The 6,107-nt window shown below is 40.7% G+C and overlaps 1 protein-coding gene across 4 annotated transcripts in view; it reads left to right on the top strand.

Moving 5' to 3' along the window:
* The first annotated feature begins 438 nt into the window (after window positions 1-438).
* Window positions 439-6,107, top strand: part of PPM1B (protein phosphatase, Mg2+/Mn2+ dependent 1B) — a 91,417-nt gene continuing 85,748 nt past the window's right edge. For 3 of the 4 annotated variants that reach the window (XM_046660462.1, XM_046660464.1, XM_046660465.1), the window contains exon 1: window positions 440-856. The gene's annotated coding sequence lies outside the window, so the exon portion shown is untranslated. Of the gene's footprint in view, window positions 857-6,107 lie in introns of all 4 variants that reach the window. The other variant, XM_046660461.1, reaches the window with a different exon arrangement.

Below are 6,107 nucleotides of genomic sequence, written 5' to 3'. Positions count from 1 at the left end.
AGAAAAGAGAATCTCTAGGGTTCGTGCTTTGCGAGGAGGAGCGCAGGTGGGCGTTATTTGATTGACGTCGGTCTCTACTTATGACTGGTACGGTGGGTTGGTCCCTTACGTCCGGGAGGTATGGCAGAGGCGGTGCTGAATGAAGTAAATGGTACTGAAGGGTTGGGTCTTACTCAGTGGGCGGTGTTTGATGGATAGTTGACCTTGCCAATGGAAGGTGGTCACTGATGCCCAATGGGAAATTAGGAACTCAGAGGCGGGGCATTGTGGGCGGGGAAAACTAAGTACGGAGGGACAGGGTGGCCGAGGTGGGCGGGGAGGCGTTGATTGACGGGCCACTCAGCAAACCGGGTACAGCGAGAGGCCGCGCGGCGTCCCAATGGGTGGGAGCTGGGGGCGGGGCTCGTCTATGGGCGGGGAAGGACGGGGTGCGGGGAGGGGGTTGCAGAAGGAGCGGAGCGGCTGCTGCTCAATGGCGGAAAAGCCGCCGGTGCTCTGACCGCCTTGTCCCCCTAGCTGTTGCGGGGGAGTTTCCTGCCGGCGCGGCTGGAGTCTCTGTTTCTCAGGGTTCGGTGGCTGGAAGATGCTCCAGAGAGACAAGGCTGCGGCGGAGGAGGTGGCGGCGGCCAAATCGGCAACGGCGCTAGGGTGGAGAGAAGGCGGCGGCGGCGGCGTGCGGGGCCCGACGGTGTAAACAGCCCCGGAGGCGGCGGAGGCGGTGGCCGAGACCCCGAGGGGGAAGCGGCGGCTGAGGCAGGGTCGCGCCTCCGTTGGAAGCCTGGGCTGAGTGCAGCAGGGGTGCTCTGTGGCGGGCGCGAGTGGACGCTCTAGACCTCGCCTCCCTCCCTCGCCCCAGGTAAGGCCGCTCGGCACCCCGCCGCAGGGGAAACGGCTGGCGGGCACCGCCGCGGCCCCGGGCCGCTTTCGGGGTGCCGCCACGCTGCGGCCGCGGCCTCTGCCTGCCTAATTCTCGCGTCTTTCCTTCTGCCGCGGAGCCCGGGGGAGCGGAGCCCCGGGCCTGGCTCCTGGGTAGGCCCCTTCCCCAGCCGCCGCGTCTACGTTCGGCCGAGGCTGGGAGAGGCTCGGGGCAGGGAATGGTAGGGCGCTCCAACGCCTGGAAGTAAACTGCTTACCCCTGTTCTCCGCTTCAGTCTGCGAGCATCTCTTTCACACGAAGGCGCTTGGGCCACCCCAGGCCTTAACTCTTCGCTTTCTGGAGCATGCCTGCTTGAAAACATTACCTTTTCCTATTTGTTTCCTCGTCTGCTTCTGCCTTGTTCTGCGCTCCACTTCACTTCCTTGTTAAATCTTGTTTCTCGCTCTTCTGTCGGTGCGTCTCACCACCTCCTTCCTCCTCAGTGGGTTTAAATCGTTTCTCTCTTCTCAGCAGGCTCCGGGCTTCTCTTCCCTGCCTCCCCAGAAGTCCTTTTCAGATGTCATTCTTTTTAGCAGTGAAGTTCTTAAATGAAATTGCTATCGTCAGTACCCCCAATCGACCAGAGGCCCATTAAGAGTAGACACCAGCTATATGTGGCAGATCAGTTTTTTATAGTTTAAGTGAGCCTAACATTCTTAAAAAAAAAAATAGATTGTATTATTAAATTTAGAGTGTGAAAATAACACTGAAGTAGTTTTTAAAATGAAGGGCTCAATGAGTATTGGATATAGTTATTTCATATTTTCAGTTGCATGACCTCTAATGTCAGATTTAGCAAATGTAGAACATTTGCCCATCTTATTTGGCAAAAACACTTCCTGAGCGTTTGATAGCGGCCCAGATTCATCAGTATTCAAGCTGGCTTAAAAAAAACTCGAAAACTTTAGAAAGACATAAGAACAACTAGGAAGCTGTTTTGATGAAGGCACAGTTACAGACCTTTTAAAATAGGCTCCACATGTTTAATGTATCAAAATAAAGTTGGCAGGAGTCTTGTAAAAGGATTATTTAGGAATTTGAGTAGTCTTAGTGTTATGTAGCTATTTTGGGAAAAACATTCGTTTTCTGTTAAACGTTTACAACTCCTGTGATGTGAGAATTACTGAGGTTTATTGTGAGATTAACACAGGAACTCATTTGAGCTACTGCATGGATGTGGAAGTGGTATTGTTGAGGGTAGACAGTGTAAGTCGGTGTGTTGTAGGAGATGGAGAAACATGCTGTGGACACTGAATGTTCATAGACATTATTTCATTTACTTTCCCTGTTGTGCAATGGCGAAGTTCTTATTGTTGGCCTACTTTTAAATAGAGCATTTCTAAATAAATAGGCAGATTATCCTAATTATTATGATGGTCTTTTCCAGTTATACAGGCCTTTTAAAAAATATATATATTTGAAGTTATAGTATTAAAATGGTAGTTTTTAAAAGAAATATTTTTTGTAGGTCTCCTAAATGGCCACTGTGTTGTTTCAATAGAACTTTTAAAATTTAGTATTTAGAACAGATTTTTTTTAGTCAACAGATTTTCTTTCAGGGATAATCTTGATTTTTACTGTGCTGCTTCTCTCAATGTCTTCTTTGTCTTTTTTTTTTTTAATGGTTGTTGTTTGTGTTTTCTCCTCTTCGTTTGTTTTTGCTCTCATAAAGTCTTATCACGTGCCTGAGCAGTTTTTTATGTTGCTGTCTTATCAGCATAGAGTAGTATTTTTATTGACTCGTTCGTATGTGTTGGTTAAGACTTCCCCAGTTTCTTGTACATTGTCTTTTCGGTTTGTTCGTGTGGTGATTATTCCCTTAGAAGTGACCAGCAGAGCTTTTAACATGTTTTCTTATCCTGGCTGTCTGATTTTTATGAAGACTCCAGGAATAGGTGAAAGCCTTTTCAGTTTGTCTGATGGTCAGGTCGGTAAGTACTATCGCATGTCAGTAATTACATCATCTGAAGGAATGGTGTAGTGTCTAAATAGCTGTGCTTCTAAGAACACCTGATTCACAAGTTGACAAGGTCAGAAAAAGTGACTCTTGTTGAAAGTTTATTTTCCTATAGCGTACATTTTTTACCGAGTCTTTTAAATTAAAATATGATGCTGATAGACTGTCTTTTGGCACTCTTGAAAGAGTGGAATTTGCCGTGGTAAAGCTTAGCAAAAAACTGGCTGAGCCAATAATGGAAGGATTGCAAACGTGCCCTTGTAAATGGGTTGGGAAACATTTCTTTTATTGCACATGATAGTGAGAGAGAATTTTTTTTCCCCACATTCATTGGTGTTAGTTACACATATTATGTATGTTATATGAGTACTTGTATATTATATGTAACTATTTTAAAGTATTTTGTGACATTACCTAGCATAGAAATTAGTAAAATAGTATAATTCTGACTCTACAGTGGTCCTTCATAAGATATTAATAAAGTTACCTTATTAAAATGTAACACATAGTATTTTACTTTTTCTGTGAAATATGCCTTTCACAGTTCACTGATTTTAAGCAAAAATTAGTTGGGAAACAAGTGATAGTGTCAGAGTTATAATAGTTAAATTGTTTTTTAATTCCAAAATTCTAATAGCAAAATTTATTCAAGTAATACTTAGCTTAAAATGTAAAGTTATGACTAGTGGTAAGAGTATTTTGGGGAATATGGTCATTTTTCAGTGGTTTTTCACATTGTACTTCAATCTTATTTTTTCCTTAGTGAATGAATTTCAGAATTTGCATTGAAACCGAATACTGCTATTTATATTAGCAGCTTTAAAATTTTATGGTAGAAAGTATCTTATATATCATATCAGCAGAATTGTGGATTAACAGGAATGATTAATTGGGGATATGAGATAAGATTCCTGCAAACTGGGTGAATCTGGGGAAACATAATCTGGGTTACTTCCCATCTCAGTATCCTGCACTCAAACAGTGAAGGTAAAATAGGGTAGATTTGGGGAATATTGGTTTTTGTAGTTTTTGCTTGACTGTCATAAAATCTGTAAAATGACAGAGCTTGTCATCGGCTTCTAGCAGTTGATCTAACAAGTAGAGCTGAAGAAAAAGGTACTTGGGCTTCATAGTCTGTCTTTATTTTATCCTTATTTTTGTTGATGATACTTGTTTACATTAGAACATTGATTTATAGTAAAATAATTTTGGTCTTTTAGACTAATTTAAGTATACTAATATCTGATTAGCCATTTCGGAATCTTTTTTCAAATGAAACGTTTCTAATGTGATTTAACCTCTGTAGATTTGACTTGAGTTATACTTTTTAGTATTTTGTCTGTATTCCCCCTCTCTCCCCAAAGAAGACCACCATTTAGACTTTTTTTTGATCAGGTAGTTGAATCACTGTTATGATAAAAAGAAGTCTTTTGGGCCTGCCCGGTGGCGCAGCAGTTAAGTTTGCACACACTGCTTCTTGGTGGCCCGGGGTTCACTGGTTCGGATCCCGGGTGTCGACATGGCACCACTTGGCACGTCATGCTGTGGTAGGCGTCCCACATATAAAGTAGAGGAAGATGGGCATGGATGTTAGCTCAGGGCCAGGCTTCCTCAGCAAAAAGAGAAGGACTGGCAGTAGTTAGCTCAGGGCTAATCTTCCTCAAAAAAAAAAAAAGTCTTTACTAAGTTCTTGATAATGTTACGAAGTTTTCAAAAAATATCGTTTTATATACTTTAGTTTCACTTCTCAGACTTTGTAAAGATTTTGAGATTTACTTTTTGGTATCATCTAGCAATCTAGGAAACAAATACTATATGGTAACTCATACCTTTTTTTTTTCAAGTTTTCATTCAAATTTCAGTGTGTTTTATTTCACCCCTTCAATTTAAAGTTAATAACGGATGTAAACATTTTGCTCTGAATTGTGGTAAGTCATGACACAAAGGAGTTCTTCAAGTAAATTTTTTTCTTTTTGTCTTACTCCAGCTAACTTGTAACCACATCTACAATATCTAATAATTTTTTGGCATAACATATGCCTTTTATAATGATAACCTTTGTAATAACTTATTTAAGAATCCAGTAGCTTAGCAATCAGTTGTAGTATTTTAACTTGTTCATATATTTAGACGTTTAACATGGTTTGTAACATTTAAAACACAGTTTACCAATTAAAGCTTTTATGACTTACTAAATAGTTTAATATTAACTTGCTAAAAATAAAATGGACTCAGTTTTCTTTTGGAGTATGTTGAAATGTCAAGATATTTGTTGGCTTTAAATTGATTTGTTTCTTGAAAATTAAAGAGCTTAAGGTTTAGAAACAACAGTTTTTGGAAAATTTGTTTTGTATTTTTTTAACCAAAAGAAGATCTGCTAAAAGTTGGTGTGACATTTAGAGGAGAGAGAGACAGACATTGGAAGACTTCTATTGAATACAGGAAACTTGTCTTATGCTTAGAGGTGGGACCAGTTACTAGCAGTGATATAGGAAGGATAAGACCTGTCTCAAGTATTAGTGTGCTTATTGTCCACGTAGAGTGTCCTCTGCTTCACAAAAGGTTGTGAATGAAAAGTGCATTTGTATGATAGAATCATGAAGAACCTTTCCTTCCTGGAAAACTTGTAAAATGTGGGTCTGTTATCAGGTATAGTAAAATTTGTAATATAGGAAAAAACCCCAGTGAATAGATTTTGTTTGTTAGGTAGTGCATACCTGAGAAGCAGATTTGATAAAGGGTATATGGAGTAATTTGTGAAGTTCTGAAGGATTTCAAAGCACTTTAAAGCTTGAACGTAATGTCACTGATTCTTAAATCTAATTGCATTTTATTTTTTTGATGTAGGTGTGTATAAATGCGCTCCTAATATTGAAAAGAGATAGTTAATAGATATTCTTAGGAGTAGGAGAATCTGGGGGTGTCCGTATTACTCATGGGTGCTTAACCTATGTTGGCAAAGAGTTTTTCTTTTTCCCCCTTCTGATTAAAGCAGTCAACTCTGAGTTAATGAACGGGTATTTTCTATTGAATACAGATGGCCCTTCTTCTTAGTCCCTTACAAAGGGGAAATAATTAACTCAAAGCAACTCTAAATGGTAGAATGTATGGGAGATCAGATTTAGATATGAAAGACTTCCTGTTACTTTTACTTACTCTAGGCTATCAACCCACTGAGGAGTAAAAGAATTCAGTATAATTTAATACTGTTTAGTCTGAACCGCCTCCCCCCCC

Source organism: Equus quagga, chromosome 5 (genome assembly GCF_021613505.1).
Source record: "Equus quagga isolate Etosha38 chromosome 5, UCLA_HA_Equagga_1.0, whole genome shotgun sequence".
In the NCBI taxonomy this organism is placed as follows: Eukaryota; Metazoa; Chordata; class Mammalia; order Perissodactyla; family Equidae; genus Equus; species Equus quagga.
Note: the sequence above shows the minus strand (reverse complement) of the source record. Positions and strands in the feature narration are given on the sequence as shown.